Source organism: Pinus tabuliformis, chromosome 3_1 (genome assembly GCF_031772625.1).
Source record: "Pinus tabuliformis cultivar Carrire ecotype Pingquan chromosome 3_1, CPIR1, whole genome shotgun sequence".
NCBI classification, from domain to species: domain Eukaryota; kingdom Viridiplantae; phylum Streptophyta; class Pinopsida; order Pinales; family Pinaceae; genus Pinus; species Pinus tabuliformis.
Window position 1 is genome coordinate 49,091,414 of NC_142301.1, and position 18,860 is coordinate 49,110,273.

The window sequence follows — 18,860 nt, forward strand, 5'->3', positions numbered from 1 at the left end:
AGTAGCTCAACTACCTTATCAACTGTATCTTTGTCCCAATATTCTCCTATCTTCGCGAACTTAGGCTCTGCTTCAGATCCAAAGTTTACTTGTCTAGTTTTCAAAGGTTTTGATATATCTGGGTTCGCAGTTTTCAGTCCTTCATCTTTGCGATGTCCCTCTGTTTCTAGAATGTTAATGTTTCATGGGTCTTCTTTGTCCTCTTCGGAATTCACATTGTAACACTCCAGCACATGACGCGGCTATGTACTCCAATCCGACTAAGGCCATTCTACCAGTTCCTTAAGTGTTTTGAATATAGCGGCTTTTATTTCCTGGAGTGCTTCATCAATGCATTCAAACCCATCCTCAAAGATGAAAGTTAATAGAAATCTCTCCGTTAAAATGTCCCATTCAGTTGTCCCATGGCGAAGCTCTGTCTCCAAATACCAGTTCATTGGAATTGTATCTAAGGTATGATAGAAAATGTGTACCCATTCTAGTTGTGGTTCTATTCCCCAGGCCTTAATCCATCATGCCAAATGATCGTGTGGATCATCCTTCCCATGGTATTTTTCTGTCATCCGAGTATTATCATATCCAAACCATAATTTCATCATCCTTCTGTATTCCTTCCATCCAGCAAAGTTCTCTGTATGCGTACCCCACCAACGGGCAGGCGTAGCACGCAGTGCCAATTCTAGTGTCTGGAAGTGATGTTCTTCTAGTACTTCCCTTTCAAATTCATCTAAAAACAGCTCCACATCATTCAAGCCATCATAATGCAGTAGCTTCCTTACCTCATTCGAGACACATCGCAGTGATTTGGTCATCCTATTGCAACAAAGCATAGATACTTCATGCAACTGATTCTTCCACTATTCAAGCTCTTCATCTGAATCTAAGGTGCAGGAGCTATCCCTGTCCCACACAATTCATCTATCCCCCGTAGGATTAATCCAATCTTCATCTCATGATGTAATCTTGTATATCTGATCTAGATCATCATCACTTTCTACAAAGTCACGAACAGGTTCAGTATAACGCGCTCCTTTTGTAGGGTCTAATGCACTACAACCCTGAGCGATTTCCTTTCAAATGTCATCTTCTACTTCTTCAATTTGATTAAAACATCCATATCAAAAGTCTAGTCAATTCCTAGAAGTGTGGGGTATGGTTTATTATCATCCACTATTTCAATGACCTCAAAGTTAACGAGTGCACTTGCGCCCTTAATGTCCATTGTTACACTATATAAGTTGATTTTCCATACACAGCTGAATAAGAGACCACTGCAGCGTAGGTCTCTCCATCCTTTCCCATGTATACTTAGGTAGGACGTTCGCATTAGACCCGAGATCCAAAATTACCTGGTCGATTTCGTATTCACCTATTTGCACGGTCAGCCTCATCTCGTGCCTCGTGCGCTTCTTATGCTTACCAATTTTCCTCACAGTGCGATGTTCAGCAAGAGTCTTTTCTTTATTTGCGCGCTTGTCAATTAACTCTTGCAACCCTTCTACTGCTTTCTGATCATGCAGTAACTTCATACAAGTATAGAGAAAAAGTAGCTAGTACCGAAGGATCTACTTCTTGTGTCACTCTAGTTTCTAGCATTTTCTCTTGACTTCCTGAGGTAGAGGCCTCAGCGAAGTTCTTCTTTGCTTCCATGAAGTTCGCTTTAGTGCAATTAAGACCGAAGTGTATTTCCTTCTTAGCAGTTGTGCGCACCCACCCGTCATCCTCAGGTTGCTTACCTTTATCTCTACCAGTCACCATAGCACTTCTTGTAACTATATTTATGCTTTGATCCTCCTTGCAGGGTTGAGCCCTCATCATTTGAATGTTCTGCGTAGGCTGCTAGGGTTTCACCTTCTTTTATTGCATATTTTCCATGTTGAATGGTGGAAGTGGAGGGGGAGGGGGTGAAGGTATAGGTGTATGAGGTAGAGACGAAGGTGGAGGTGGAGTGGATGGATGAGGTATCCTTGGGATACCCTGCATAATTAACTAAACTGCACTCACGGTGTATTCAGTACCTTCCCTTCGTCGTCACTTGAAGGGGCTTAAATGAGAGGACTATATTATGGGCTTGATCCTTCATTTCTTCTAAATAATCTCCTACTTCGTGTAGTCCCAAACATCAAGGTAATTTCATAACCCTCTTTTCACATAACACCATTTTAATCCCAGTCTTTAATGATTTCAAATACTTACCTTGCAGTCCTTTAAAGAGCCTTCTCTCTGCTTCGCTATCGTTGATATTTCTATCAATCGCGAAATAAGTCACAAAACTTCCCAGTGTGCGATCAATCCAGTAATCCACATCCCATGTGATATTTCTTTTTGATGCCTCCAGACTGTTAGCGCTTGAAATTTCACCTCAGGCTGAAAAAGGTAAACTCCAAGGCAACATCAAACCACTTAGCCTCGTAGCTAGCCCTACGGGCAGGAGAGGGCTCGCTCCGGTCTATCTCGGTAAAGATCTTCAACGGGAGAGATAACCAATAAGGAAACACTGATTTTAGGCTAGCAAACTGATAAAAAGGTTTGAATTGGGAAGTTTTAGGACTTTGGTGGAAAATCGGGGAAAGGCAATTTTGGGTGCGGGGATTGGACACAGTTTTTGCAGGGGGTTCTTTGGGGCAAGGTAGGAGACTATATTGATGCCTTTGAATTAAGTGAATGGAATAGGAATGACCGGTGAGGGGCTAAAGAGAGCAAGAAACCTTCAAGAGTTCTCTTTAGACAGATGAAAACATAAATATTAAGCAAACTTAAAAGCAGAGCATGGAAATCATGAATTCTACTTTAACACTTCATTTGCCTAATTTGCAGAAGGAAAAGTAAGGAGATGATTCACATAAAAAACTTACAAGTACAAAGAGAAACACACCATCAATACATGTAACCACAGGAATCCCAAAAAGGACTGCAAAACCCTGGTCTTTCTTCCTTTGCCAAAATTGCAGAGATACAATGAGTAATACAATAGAAGCTTTCTCCCTCAAAAGTCCAACCATGAAAATGACCAAAAGTACATAATATAGGCAATCTAACATCTTTCCTTGCCTCTAGGGGTCGAGCTCACTATCCTAGGAGTTGTTTCAACCAATTCTAAACTGAGCACTGAAAACTAGGCAGTCAAAACAACTTGCCTCTATAAGCTAGGAAACCAATTCATTCATTAAATTTTTGCCTATCTCATGAATGAATCTTCTAGAAGAGATAAATAAGTGTCAAAATATCATAAAATTACATAATTTACAACAAGGAGGATCCAAATCTACTCCAAAAAGTCAAATCCAGTCAAAACTGCGTTTTGCTGAGCTGTAGGTGAATTTCTGTGAAAACTGCCCAACACGTCGCGCCCTGATCCAGAACACGTCGCGCGCCTTTGGAGCTGCTTTTGAGGCACTTCCAGGTGTCCACATGATGCCAACGTGGGCTTGTTGGAAAGGTATGGATGTCTACTTTCCAACCCAAGTGGAATTTCTGAATTTGGTGGCCATTTTCCCCTCCAAAATTGCAATCTTCCAAGACTGCTTCCTGTGTGTCAAAAAGGTGGCAGAAAGTCATTTTTTGCTTGTTTTTTGACCTTCTGGAGGCTCAAAATTTGATGAAATCTCTTGGTAATTGCTGAGCAGGTGTATCTTTGCATGAAAAATCCAAAAATGCTGAGTTTTCCTGAATGGAGTTGCCCATCGAAAGGGTCGCACGCGGCGCGCGATGTGTTGGTGGATAAAACCTGTTTTTTGCCCAAAAATTCACAAGTGACCAAAAAATGCTCAAAATATTTTGAAATTTGTGCTGGAGTTAAGTCATTTAGCATCATGCTCCTTCAAGGAAGCCTCAACCAAGATGTGGAGGGGATCGGGCCTTTTCCTTCGTTTTAGTGCTTTGGCCAACCGTCTTTGGAGCACCTTCATTCTTGCTTTGCATACGTGCATTCGGGACCAATAGTGGTTCTTCATGTTCCGGAGTAGGTCCTTATCTTTGTTGGCCTTGGCTAGCAACCTCTCCAAATGAGCATTGACCTGGAGAAGCATAGCCTCTCGCTCAATGAGTACCAAATCACCGGGTCTCTTACGAGCCAAGTTGCGGTCTTCATGGATCCTCCGCAACTCATCAAGAGTGTGCTCATCTTCAAGTTGCTTGTTGCTCTACTCTAAGTAGGTGATTGTCCAATTTTCCATTTCCAATCTTTGCTGCAACGAGTCATTTTCATCCCTTAGGTGCTGGATGATCTCCTTTGGCTCTAGGCTAGGAGAACTGATATCAAGGTCAACAACATCTATGCCTGGATCACCTGATGGCCCCTCATCAATATTGGGCTTCTTGCCTCTCTCCTGTACCTGTGCTGCTGTCGGAAGTGAAGCCCCTTCCACCTGGTGTGGAGATAACACTCGCGGTGCTGATGAAGAAGGCGAGACGCCTTCCACCTGGTGTGGAGAAAATACTCGCCTAGCTGATGCAAATAAGGCCCTGTGGCCTTTCTGATATGTGATCCATGGAGGGGAGCTGACATGTCTGGTCTTAGGAATATCATGCTGCTGTGAAGGCCCTCCCTCCTCATGAACAACCTCAGGGGGTTATGATGCTGGTGCTGTGAAAAAATCTCGAGAGATAAAATCCTCCCATGAGATACCCTGCTGAGCTAACTGATGTATGACCACAAGCTGGATCAAACCATAATGATAGATGCTCCTATGTTGCTGTGCTTGGCTCTTTCTCTGCATCAAGGGCACCATCTTCTCAATATTCCGGCACATGAAAAATGGTATTTTCATCATCCGTACCCGTGTGAAATGCATCAACAAGCGAATATGGTACGAATACAAACATGAAAATCTGCCCTCACAGGTGAAATAGCGCATGATGAGCCTCATCAAGGGAGCATACTCATCCCTCAAAAATATGAAAGGAAATACACCAGTCATGTACCTCATGTAGGCAGGTTTAATGTAGGGCTCATACTGAAATTTGTCCAATAGTTTGCGCTTGTTCCACTCTTCTCCCACATTGGGTATCCCTGTTGCTTGAGCAATAATTTCAGATGACAATATAAAATCCACCCCTGCAAGATTTACATGCCCATCATGCAGATGCAAAACAAACAAGCGGACCAATTCCCTATGGTGCTGAATTTGAGAAATCCTCTCGCAAAATTCATAACATGAGAGGTGGCGGAAACATGTGACTGCAAGTGGACAAGCCTGCAAATAGGTCAAAGAGGTGGGCTCCTCTCTCACATGGTGACCACTCTTACCACCCCTGTGAGGTCTCCTTTGTACCTCAACCTCTGGTGTTGACTCACGGTCATCACTTTGCTCATAGTCGGTTTCGGTTTCTGACATGGTTTCAAGGCAAAGTGGCTGAAATGTACTGCTGCTTCTGCTCAAATGACTTGCTGTTTTTCCCTGTTTGAAATGTTGCTTCAAGGGGACAAATAACACAAGGGAGATGTTAGGGAAGGGAGACTTCTAAGGGGAATTAGGGAAAATACTTGAAAAAGGGAATTAAGGGAAGGAATCATGACATATACAACATCATACCATTATCATTTGCAAAGATTTTATGGGAAGTAGGGTTTAAGGTTATATTATTGGATTTTAGGGATATGGGTAGGGTGTTGGGCCTTTGATATTTTTTGGTAGGGAGATTAGGTAAAAATGATAAGGGAGATGGTTGGGATGTGGGGGAAAAAATGGGAGTGAAAGGGATGACCTTGAGAGCAGCAAAACAAAACCCTATCTCTACTTGCATTTTGACATTTTAAAGCAAATATACATGAACTTCTCATTTCAACTTGATGGCATTAAAACACATTTCCCATGCTCATTTTTCTTTATCAAGCAAAATACTTTGATGATCAGAGGCCTACCTGCAATCTTGAAGAATTTTGGGATCGTTTGGCAGTTTACAGGCAATTTTTTGTGGATGAATTCCCAACACGTCGCGAGCTGGTCTTGACAGGTCGCGCGCACCCAACACGTCGCGCCAGTGTATTTTCCTAACTGCTAAGACCCCCCTGACACGTCACGCGCAGGTCTTGACAGGTCGCGCGCGGGCTCTGTTTACAATTTCACCCAATTTCTCTCCAAATCGCTCTTCACTATTGCTTTGAGGCAAATGATGATCAAATGAAGGGAGAGAGGGGCTTTATAGGCTTGATTTAAATTAATTTCCCCTCAAACACTCTTTCTAATGTTTTTAACTTGACACTTTTTCAAAATTTAAATGCTGCTGACTTTATGGTTTCCTTTTGTCCTGAAATTGGTTGAACTGATGCTTTTTCTTGAAAATTTTTGCAAGGATAGCTTCTGAGGAATCTTAGCAAAGGGGACCAGGGTTGTATGCTGACTTTCAAAGAATTTTGAATTTTCACAACTTTTACAAAAATGAAAAAAAATGACCTTGTCTTTAAAAACAGGGTTTTTAAATCCAAGGTAAAAATTAGCTGTACAAGATGAAATCTTTTGAAGAAAAACTTTGATAGTCATCCCTCTGGCCTGCTGGGCATTTATTGACTTTTAAAGACATGACCTCAAAGTCAAATTGGACCTAAACCCTAGACCTAGGACTTTTGACCTCAAGACAAGACAAGAAACCTTGAAAGGGTTTATTGACTGAAACAACTTGATCCAGGAGTGCCAAGAGGGGAATAAAGACACCAGCTCCTCCATTAGGGTTATGGCATGCCTAATGGAATGCAATGAGATGACACTGATGAGACACCTACTTATGCAAATGCAAAGAGCTTTGATCGCTGATGGAGGGCTACTAGACCGACTCTAACATTGGCTCCAATGGGGATGGTAGCTCCTTGGAGGTGCCAAGAACCGCAGATCTCTGTAAGAGCTAGACAGTGCCTTCATCCATTAGGCGATGGAGTCAAAAACTCAAGCTGAAATGCATGACTGAAAAACGATGACTTGACAACACAAATTGACTCTCACTCAACTAAAAATTGACTCAATACTTAAACACAACCGAAAAACTGGAAATGATGCTCAAAGTGGAGCTTATTCATCAAAACCTACTCTAACAGTTTCATTCATCACCTGATCAAGTGAAATGAAACAACCAATGCAACCAAGTAAGTATCCCGTCTGCTGGTTGAATTCTCCACAAGTTCTCGCTTATGAATAACAAGAGAGAACTACTGAAAGGAAACTCCCATGACAACTTAGAAATAGATCCGTTGAATGATATGGATTCACTATCCACCTCCAAAAACACTGCATAAGGATCTTGAAATTCAAGCACACTGGAACTTAGCTCATCCAATGGATTACTTCTCGTTTCCTCATACCATGAATGCAAACTTTGATCTAAGCCTTGTGACGAGACCTCTGCTGAAAATGAGAAAGAAATCGGCTGCCGGATCAAATTCATATCAGCACATGTTTCAAGCTCACATGTAGTCAATGGAGAAAGACTTTGACTGCAAACCTCATCCAAAACATCAGCTATTGGATCATGAAAAACTTGAAAATACTGTTGCAACCCATTTTCTATTGGTTCCATTGTGATTACATGATTGCCTACATGCTGCTCATTCTTCACTGAAGATGGACTATGCAAATTTCCCTTCAAAAACTGAAATGATTCAAAACAGAAAGGTAGGGAACCTTCTTGTATCATTTGATCAAATATGTCAGCTTCCATGCTTTCATCTGCAACTTGAAAACCAATGGCATTTGTGGGCTGCAAATCTGAATGTGAGAAGTATGGAACAAGGTTTTTATTGCCTTCAAGATGGTCTAGATCAAGACTTGTTGACAGCTGATTTCTAATTTCATGGAAGTTGTCTCTAATGAACTGACATGAATCAAAACAAAAAGGTAAAGATCCTTCACTTACTTCAAAATTTGCTGCACTTTCCTCATCATTGTCATAGCTGATATGCATCATTTGATCATTGTACTCGAGCTGCTGTAAGTGAACCTCTTCCTCCCACAAACTAGCTGCTGATTTGTCTGTAAGATTAGCTTTTGTTTGGAGAACATAATCATCATCATACTGATCAAACTGAGGCAAATTATCAGTATAAAACATATCATCAAGCATGCAGGTCATATCAACAGTTCTTTCTTCTTCAAAAGGATATATAAAACATTCACTATGACAACTAGGATAAGAAACAAAATGTTTTGGATCAGCAACTTGTTCTTCTTCAATTAGCGTGCCATGAGCTTGAACATCATAATCATTCCTTGCGTTGATCTTGTCCATCATCTTTTCTACTGCACTTACCAAAATGTCAAGCTTTACCTCTAGAGATGTCGATTTTTCCGGATCTATGTTTTTCATCTCTTCTTCCTTCAACCTTGCCCTTCGGATCAGCAGATGAGCCTCTACATTTACTGCACTGTTTTGCATCTCGTGAAGTGTTGCAATATCCCTTTCTCTCAGCTGAAACTCCATCTCCGGATCAAAGGCACCCGGATAGTGCAAGAGAGCCGATCTAGGAGTAGGCCTTATATCAACTGGCATCGAATAATAAACTTGATTAAATCGGGCTGAAAATTGTTGTACTGTCTCCCCTGGTAGTCTTTTCAGCTGGTTATACTCTTCTACAATAAGAAAAAGGTTCTATCCGATCATCCACCTGTCGAGAAAAACTTTGACAAACTGCTGGAAATCTGAAATGCTTGCATCGGGCAGGGCTTTGAACCAACTCTTCACTTTGGCTTGCAAAGAAAGAGCAAAAAGCCTAATAATAACATCTTCGCTATCAACTTCAAAAAGGTCTAGAAAATAATCAAAATTCTGCACATGTTGCTCAGCGTTGACATTCTTACATTCACCATCAAACCTCGGAAAGTATAGATCATAGTTTTTGGGGAAAGCATGAAGAACAGAAGGTAAAACAAGAGGTTTATACCGATATGGAATTTTACAAGGTGTAGGGGTATGTACAGCAGGTATAGAATCGGTCTTGGTCTTTTGAGTTTCATCAATTGGTAGATGGTCATCACAAAATTCGGAAAAAGGATCCTGATCAAGCTCAAAGGCATGCAAATCTTTGGTATTCACAATCTTCAGAGGGAAAGAATCAACTGTAGGCTGAGGATCTCTTCTCAAATACAATATACTTTGCAAAGCCTTCTTAACATTCTTGGTAAAAGAGAAGAAATAATTTAGAACAAAGAACAAAATGTCTTGGATGCAATTCCAACTTGAATACCTGGTCTGTCCATGTTGTCCTTTCATGTTTTTTCTGGTCGGGATCATCCTCCAGTGGAGTCTTTGGATCTGATCTCAAAGATGATTTAGAGTTGCCAGGTGAATGATTTCAGCCTTTCAAGTGTCTGATCGTTGTCCACCATCAACAATCAGATCTGAACTTGATACATGTACTGGGGTGAAATGCAAATGAAGTGCTGTATTCACAAGCTCACGGAGATGGACTGAAGCAGCATTTATCTACTTCTGCTTATGCAAAGCAAAAGCGTTTCGAAGGCTACCTGGCATAACTTCAGGCTCCATATAAGACTTATGAGACAAACACATCAACCCACAAACAAGTTTGTTCTCCCCAGTATTGTCGCCAATATGTTAGCGCTTGAAATTTCACCTCAGGCTGAAAAAGGTAAACTCCAAGGCAACATCAAACCACTTAGCCTCGTAGCTAGCCCTACGGGGCAGGAGAGGGCTCTCTCCGGTCTATCTCGGTAAAGATCTTCAACGGGCGAGATAACCAATAAGGAAACACTAATTTTAGACTAGTAAACTGATAAAAAGGTTTGAATTGGGAAGTTTTAGGATTTTGGTGGAAAATCGGGGAAAGGCAATTTTGGGTGCGGGGATTGGACACAGTTTTTGCAGGGGGTTCTTTGGGACAAGGTAGGAGATTGTATTGATGCCTTTGAATTAAGTGAATGGATAGGAATGACCGGTGAGGGGCTAAAGAGAGCAAGAAACCTTCAAGATTTCTCTTTAGACAGATGAAAACATAAATATTAAGCAAACTTAAAAGCAGAGCATGACAATCATGAATTCTACTTTAACACTTCATTTGCCTAATTTGCAGAAGGAAAAGTAAGGAGATGATTCACATAACAAACTTACAAGTACAAAGGGAAACACACCATCAATACATGTAACCACAGGAATCCCAAAAAGGACTGCAAAACCCTGGTCTTTCTTCCTTTGCCAAAATTGCAGAGATACAACGAGTAATACAATAGAAGCTTTCTCCCTCAAAAGTCCAACCATGAAAATGACCAAGAAAGTACATAATATAGGCAATATAACATCTTTCCTTTCCTCTAGGGGTCGAGCTCACTATCCTAGGAGCTATTTCAACCAATTCTAAACTGAGCACTGAAAACTAGGCAGTCAAAACAACTTGCCTCTATAAGCTAGGAAACCAATTCATTCATTAAATTTTTGCCTATATCATGAATGAATCTTTTAGAAGAGATAAATAAGTGTCAAAATATCATAAAATTACATCATTTACAACGAGGATCAAAATCTACTCCAAAAAGTCAAATCCAGTCAAAACTGCGTTTTGCTGAGTTGTAGGTGAATTTCTGTGAAAACTTCCCAACACGTCGCGCACCTTTGGAGCTGCTTTTGAGGCACTTCCAGGTGTCCAAATGAGGCCAAAGTGGGCTTTTGGAACGTTCTGGATGTCTACTTTCCAACCCAAGTGGAATTTCTAAATTTGGTGGCCATTTTCCCCTCCAAAATTGCAATCTCCCAAGACTGCTTCCTGTGTGTCAAAAAGGTGGCAGAAAGTCATTTTTTGCTTGTTTTTTGACCTTCTGGAGGCTCAAAATTTGATGAAATCTCTTGGTAATTGGTGAGCAGGTGTATCTTTGCATGACAAATCCAAAAATGCTGAGTTTTCCCAAAATGGAGTTGCCCATCGAAAGGGTCGCGCGCGGCGCGCGACGTGTTGGTGGAGAAAACCTGGTTTTTGCCCAAAAATTCACAAGTGACCAAAAAATGCTCAATTTTTTTTGAAATTTGTGCTGGAGTTAAGTCATTTAGCATCATGCTCCTTCAAGGAAGCCTCAGCCAAGATGTGGAGGGGATCAGGCCTTTTCCTTCATTTTAGTGCTTTGGCCAACCGTCTTTGGAGCACCTTCATTCTTGCTTTGCATACGTGCATTCGGGCCCAATAGTGGTTCTTCATGTTCCGGAGTAGGTCCTTATCTTTTTTGGCCTTGGACAGCAACCTCTCCAAATGAGCATTGACCTGGAGAAGCATAGCCTCTCGCTCAACGGGTACCAAATCACCGGGTCTCTTACGAGCCAAGTTGCGGTCTTCATGGATCCTCCGCAACTCATCAAGAGTGTGCTCATCTTCAAGTTGCTTGTTGCGCTGCTCTAAGTAGGTGATTGTCCAATTTGCCATTTCCAATCTTTGCTGCAACGAGTCATTTTCAGCCCTTAGGTGCTGGATGATCTCCTTTGGCTCTAGGCTAGGAGAACTGATATCAAGGTCAACAACATCTATGCCTGGATCACTTGATGGCCCCTCATCAATATTGGGCTTCTTGCCTCTCTCCTGTACCTGTGCTGCTGTCGGAAGAGAAGCCCCTTCCACCTGGTGTGGAGATAACACTCGCGGTGCTGATGAAGAAGGCGAGACCCCTTCCACCTGGTGTGGAGAAAATACCCGCCTAGCTGATGCAAATAAGGCCCTGTGGCCTTTCTGATATGTGACCCATGGAGGGGAGCTGACATGTCTGGTCTCAAGAATATCATGCTGCTGTGAAGGCCCTCCCTCCTCATGAACAACCTCAGGGGGTGATGATGCTGGTGCTGTGAAAAAATCTCGAGAGATAAAATCCTCCCATGGGATACCCTGTTGAGCCAACTGATGTATGACCACAAGCTGGATCAAACCATAATGATAGATGCTCCTGTGTTGCTGTGCTGGGCTCTTTCTCTGCATCAAGGGCACCATCTTCTCAATATTCCGGCACATGAAAAATGGTATGTTCATCATCCGTACCTGTGTGAAATGCATCAACAAGCGAATATGGTACGAATACAAACATGAAAATTTGCCCTCACAGGTGAAATAGCGCATGATGAGCCTCATCAAGGGAGCATACTCATCCCTCAAAAATCTGAAAGGAAATACACCAGTCATGTACCTCATGTAGGCAGGTTTAATGTAGGGCTCATACTGAAATCTGTCCAATAGTTTGCGCTTGTTCCACTCTTCTCCCACATTGGGTATCCCTGTTGCTTGAGTAATAATTTCAGATGACAATATAAAATCCACCCCTGCAAGATTTACATGCCCATCATGCAGATGCAAAACAAACAAGCGGACCAATTCCCTATGGTGCTGAATTTGAGAAATCCTCTCGCAAAATTCATAACATGAGAGGTGGCGGAAACATGTGACTGCAAGTGGACAAGCCTGCAAATAGGTAAAAGAGGTGGGCTCCTCTCTCACATGGTGACCACTCTTACCACCCCTGTGAGGCCTCCTTTGTACCTCAACCTCTGGTGTTGACTCACGGTCATCACTTTGCTCATAGTCGGTTTCGGTTTCTGACATGGTTTCAAGGCAAAGTGGCTGAAATGTACTGCTGCTTCTGCTCAAATGAGTTGCTGTTTTTCCCTGTTTGAAATGCTGCTTCAAGGGGACAAATAACACAAGGGAGATGTTAGGGAAGGGAGACTTCTAAGGGGAATTAGGGAAAATACATGAAAAAGGGAATTAAGGGAAGGAATCATGACATATACAACATCATACCATTATCATTTGCAAAGATTTTATGGGAAGTAGGGTTTAAAGTTATATTATTGGATTTTAGGGATATGGGTAGGGTGTTGGGACTTTGATATTTTTTGGTAGGGAGATTAGGTAAAAATGATAAGGGAGATGGTTGGGATGTGGGGGAAAAAATGGGAGTGAAAGGGATGACCTTGAGAGCAGCAAAACAAAACCCTATCTCTACTTGCATTTTGACATTTTACAGCAAATATACATGAACTTCTCATTTCAACTTGATGGCATTAAAACACATTTCCCATGCTCATTTTTCTTTATCAAGCAATATACTTTAATGATCAGAGGCCTACCTACAATCTTGAAGAATTTTGGGATCGTTTGGCAGTTTACAGGCAATTTTTTGTGGATGAATTCCCAACACGTTGCGAGCTGGTCTTGACAGGTCGCTCGCACCCAACACGTCATGCCAGTGTATTTTCCTAACTGCTAAGACCCCCCTAACACGTCGCGCGCAGGTCTTGACAGGTCACGCGCGGGCTCTGTTTACAATTTCACCCAATTTCTCTCCAAATCGCTCTTGACTATTGCTTTGAGGAAAATGATGATCAAATGAAGGGAGAGAGGGGCTTTTTAGGCTTGATTTAAATTAATTTCCCCTCAAACCCTCTTTCTAATGTTTTTAACTTGACACTTTTTCAAAATTTAAATGCTGCTGACTTTATGGTTTCCTTTTGTCCTGAAATTGGTTGAACTGATGCTTTTTCTTGAAAATTTTTGCAGGGATAGCTTCTGAGGAATCTTAGAAAAGGGGACCAGGGCTGTATGCTGACTTTCAAAGAATTTTGAATTTTCACAACTTTTACAAAAATGAAAAAAAATGACCTTGTCTTTAAAAACAGGGTTTTTAAATCCAAGGTAAAAATTAGCTGTACAAGATGAAATCTTTTGAAGAAAAACTTTGATAGTCATCCCTCTGGCCTGCTGTGCATTTATTGACTTTTAAAGACATGACCTCAAAGTCAAATTGGACCTAAACCCTAGACCTAGGACTTTTGACCTCAAGACAAGACAAGAAACCTTGAAAGGGTTTATTGGCTGAAACAACTTGATCCAGCAGTGCCAAGAGGGGAATAAAGACACCAGCTCCTCCATTAGGGTTATGACATGCCTAATGGAATGCAATGAGATGACACTGATGAGACACCTACTTATGCAAATGAAAAGAGCTTTGATCGCTGATGGAGGGCTACTAGACCGACTCTAACACAGACATTGCACCAGTTCAGGGGTCCACACCATAGGACCGTCAAGCCTCCACGTTCCTTGACTATCAACCAATTTAGATAGCCACTCATGTAGTTCTTCACGAAAGAAACAAAAGAATGCATTAGTCTCGTCTGTGTACAAAAATCTTTGAAACCACTATTCCTTGGATAATTTACGGCTCATGTTTTCTTGAGCTGTGAACGTGTGCATGTTTCAATCAATCCACTTGTCAATATCTTTCTTTGTAAGAAACCATTTATCACACATCTCTTAGATAGATCCCGATCTCAGCAACAGAAACAGTTGTTGGCTTAAGGGGGCCTGACCCAAGTTCAGAGTTGTTCACGCCAACCAACAAAACCCTAATTGTTGGCCCTTTTGGAAACAACCTGCATAGTGCAAGTTGCAGTCTCACCCAAAGTAGTATTGGGGGATGCTAGAACAAGGTTTCTACATCCAAAAACCGTGTGATAAGTGATATTAAGCCATTGTATCTCAAATCTGCCTTCGTGCATACTTGTATCCTTCTATGGTCCACTACAACAACTCTAAGAAAATGGCCTTTAGACCTTCACGAAGGTCTGTGATCAAACTTTATAGACCTAAAGGAAGCAATCTATCCACTTTCACGCACTAAATAGTAACCCTAGATATTCCTTCGCGCAGATCTATCTAGTTCATCATAAATAGTAATAGAATTAACCTTTATCTTCGCGAAAATAAGTTGTTACTTAGTTCATGCATAGATATTAAATATTCAAGAGGTCTACGCATCAATTACACTTTATTTCATAGAAAACAAATCATTAAGCCATAATGCATAACTTGAACAGGAATAAGAATAATACACAAAGGCGAGGTATTTGTTCCAAAATCAGTCTTCATTAGGTTCAATGTTCAAAATGCAGACTCTTCTATCCTGCGCACTCTGTTGTAGGGGCCCGTGCACTTTTCTGCGGACTTGCCAAGGTCTCCATGCACTTAGTTGCAGGAGCCTTCCCCTTTCGCCTAAGTACATGAAATAGAGCTTTCATGCCTTAGCACTTTCCCAAACAACAATCTTCTATCTTAGATTCATTCTATTGACTGCCTTTTAGACTCGCTATGACTCAACTATATATAGCTTTTTCAATACAATGCCATGGCCTGCGGCCTATGGGTGAGTCTCATACCGACCTATTACTTACCAAAACAAGGGGCTAAAGTCCCTTTGACTCCTACTTAGCTGCGCAATCCACTTCCACATTTCATAGAGTCCTTACATTCTTTACAAATTCTATTACAAAAATTGGTTAAGCTAACCCAAGATTGACCCTGGGGACCTATCCCAACAAGGATCTTTACATCAGATCCTGCAACTTTGCGCAGTCCCTCTAACTCAGGAATATGTATATTTCGCAGATTCTCATTGCCTTACTCTGTGTAACATTGTAGCATTCCAAAGCATGTTGTAGCTGCATGCTCCAATTAGGTTGCATCTAAGTTATAGGTTCTATCGGTGTTCGGAAGATCGCTACCTTAATCTATTGAAGCACCTCAACAATCCATTTGAACCCGTCTTCAAAGTTGAATGTCAGCAGAAAACTCTCCTTCATTTCATCCAAATCAATAGTCCTGTGTCGCATCTCTGTCTCCAAATATTAGTGATCTGATAATGAAATTTTAGACAATTATTAAGGTATTACAAACTCATGTGCATGGATATGCCTATGTTATTTTGTGGAATGGATCGATAAGATTGCGAAATACACAGACAATAAAGCAGTAAAGAAGCATAATAGAAAACACACATAAACACAACAAGTTTAATATGGAGTTCACCCAAAACTCCTGGGCTACGTCTCCTGGTCCAGCCTTTAGTGGTGGCCTCTCTATTATGTCTTCAAAAGCAGAGTTTTACAATAGTGATCTCAAATTGAACCTCACACAACATATACAAAACAATAATGCTTTACTTGGATCCCCCAAGTCTCTTTTGAGTACACAGACTCTCCTTACTGACTCTCTATCTCTATTGCTGTGTCTCAGTGCTGCTTACCTCTGTTTGTTCTCTGTCTGTGGCTTTAAAGCCAATCAGCATTGTCTGTTCATTTCACCTTCTCGGGCTCTCTGTCTTCCCAACCTCTTTTCGCTCAGATCCCCCTCTGAGCGTTAGCAATCATTGCTAAATGCTTTCAGGGATGGTGGCCACTTGTACTATAACGGAACATGTCATCGAGCCTTTGAAATCCTTTGAAATCGCCGTTCTCTGTTTACACAGAGAAATACATTCAAACACAGGAAACGTTTGCCAAACACTGTTTATCCGACTTCAAACATCCATAATTCTGCCTTATACTCCTATCGGATCTGCCTTTATGTCATCATCGCATCTCCACTATTGATCTGGGAGATCCAGATCCAATGGTTGTGGTTCATTTCGAGCGACCCTTTCGTACGAGGTTAACCGCCTGATAAGGGTGGTTTTCTCTCTCTTCAGCCTCGACACGTGGCAGCGAATGTATGGGCTTGGGCAGAGCCCGGCCCAAACCACTTATCGCCTTGGTCCTCCTGAAATCCTTCCTGTTTTGTGATTTCCCTTTTATATTAAAAAAATACATTAACACATGAAATCCCACTCATATCGGACTTGAACTAGTATTCAACAACATTAATAAACCCTTTCGGGTCCGTAACATCACATCGGCGCTTTATCCCTTGTATTTCGTTTGTTTAACGAAAATGTGGTTTACACTTAAAAAGCGTTGTTTCGGAACTTGAAATATTATCAAATATCATCCATAGTTTTATCGGGTCCGGCTATCACAGTCATGGTTATTATTGGCCCCTACTCCATTGAAATGTCCTGATGCGATGTTTCAATGAGATTGATCGCAATCGCACATCGCACATACCCCGGTCGTTGTAAATGCGCCTTTATATTTGCCGATAGCGATATTGTGATTCAACTTGGGTCATTGATCTACGTGTTTGATCGACGGTCCTTGTTGACCCCGCTGATCGCTGTCGCATATTCTTTGAGGTCTCCGCCGATAGCCTCCCTTTACCATCGCTGATTTGTGATATGTCGATCGGATCTGGACCGTTGATCAGCCAGATCTGATGGCTCTCATGCAAAGTAGTGTTAAATCGCCGATACTCGATTTTTACACTATTTCTTCATGTTTTTGGCTGCTGATAGTGTTTTCCGACTTTTTGAAAAGTTCATCCTTTCGCGATTCTTTTGATTTTGAAGACTTAGAGGTTTTTCTAGGATCCATTTGTATCAATTAGTTCATTGGTATAACATCTAAGGTATGTGTAGGTTTTAACCCCGTACAGAAATTACCTGCATACGAATTCTAAAACACAGAAAAACAATGCAAGAGCATAACACATAAAACACATATACACAGAGATTTTCCCACTGGATCCCAAAACCAAGACTACTAGCTTGATTTTTCATTATGTTCCTTTCAATGTTACAATACATATTTATACATGTCGAAGCATCCAATACCATGGATTGAAAACCATCACATCCAATACCATGGACCGAAAACCATTGTGTCCAATACCATGGAATGAAAAACCATCGCATCCAAAAAAGCATGTGCGAAAATCATGCACAAAACCATAGGTGGGTCTGCCCAACCTAACATAGGGTCCAAAACCAAAATTTTCCGGGGTGCTGCCCTGGACCCCATAAAGTGGGGTTATGGGTGCCCTTCAAACCCCTTATTAACTACGTGGAAAGAATATAACACAACCCAACATTCTCCCACTTCTTGTTTTCTTTCCACAAGGGGCTACAAGAGAGCTTAGTCATTTTCCCAGCCCTGAAATGCCCATTATCTCTCTACACCAAGAGAACTTCTCAGAGCTCATAGATTTTGTCAATGCATCTGCAGTATTCTTCAAAGTGTCCACCTTTACCAACAACACCTTTTTTTCTTCTATCATATCCCTCACAAAGTGATATTGAACATCAATGTGCTTTGTCTTTGAATGATATGCAGGGTTATTTTCCAAGAAAATTGCACTTTGGCTGTCATAGTCTATCCTTATAGCTTCCTGTCCTAACCCCATACTTGAACACAATCTCTGCAACCAAACTGCTTCCTTGCTTGCATGAGTGGTTGCCATGTATTCTACTTCTGTAGTTGATAGTGCCACTACAGATTGTTTCTTACTCATCCAAATGACTGCAACTCCAAATAGGTTAAACACATACCCACTTGTAGATCTTCTCTGATCCAGATCTCTAGCCCAGTCTGCATCAACAAAGCCACGAATATCCAACACTCTATCCAATCCTGGTCTTCCTTGGTAGCACCGACCATAATCACTAGCACCACGCAAATACCTAAAAACCCGCTTCACTGCTATCCAATGCTCATTTCCTGGTTTTGACATAAACCTACTTAATACTCCCACTACATGCGCAATGTCTGGTCTAGTACAGACCATTTCATACATCAGGCTACCGACTGCACTTGCATATGGAACACGAGACATGTCCTCTTCCTCTTCTTGTGTCTTGGGACACTGTTCAGTAGATAACCTCACACCTACAGGAATAGGAACCTTCACTGGTTTACTATCCTGCATATTAAACCTCTGCAATATTGTCTCGACATACTTCCTCTGGTTTAACCAGATCTTCCTCTTTGGCCGATCTCTTTTAATTTCCATGCCCAAAATATAGTTTGTAGCACCAAGATCTTTCATGTCGAATTTGGAGGACAATTGGGTCTTCAAATCCTGGATAATTTCTTTGTCATTTCCAACTAGCAACATATCATCCACATACAAGACCAGATAAATAACACGGTCACCAATTAATTTAAAATACACAAAGTGATCTGCTTTACTTTTGGTCAAGCCAAGTCCCCGTATAAATGTATCAAATTTCTAATACCAC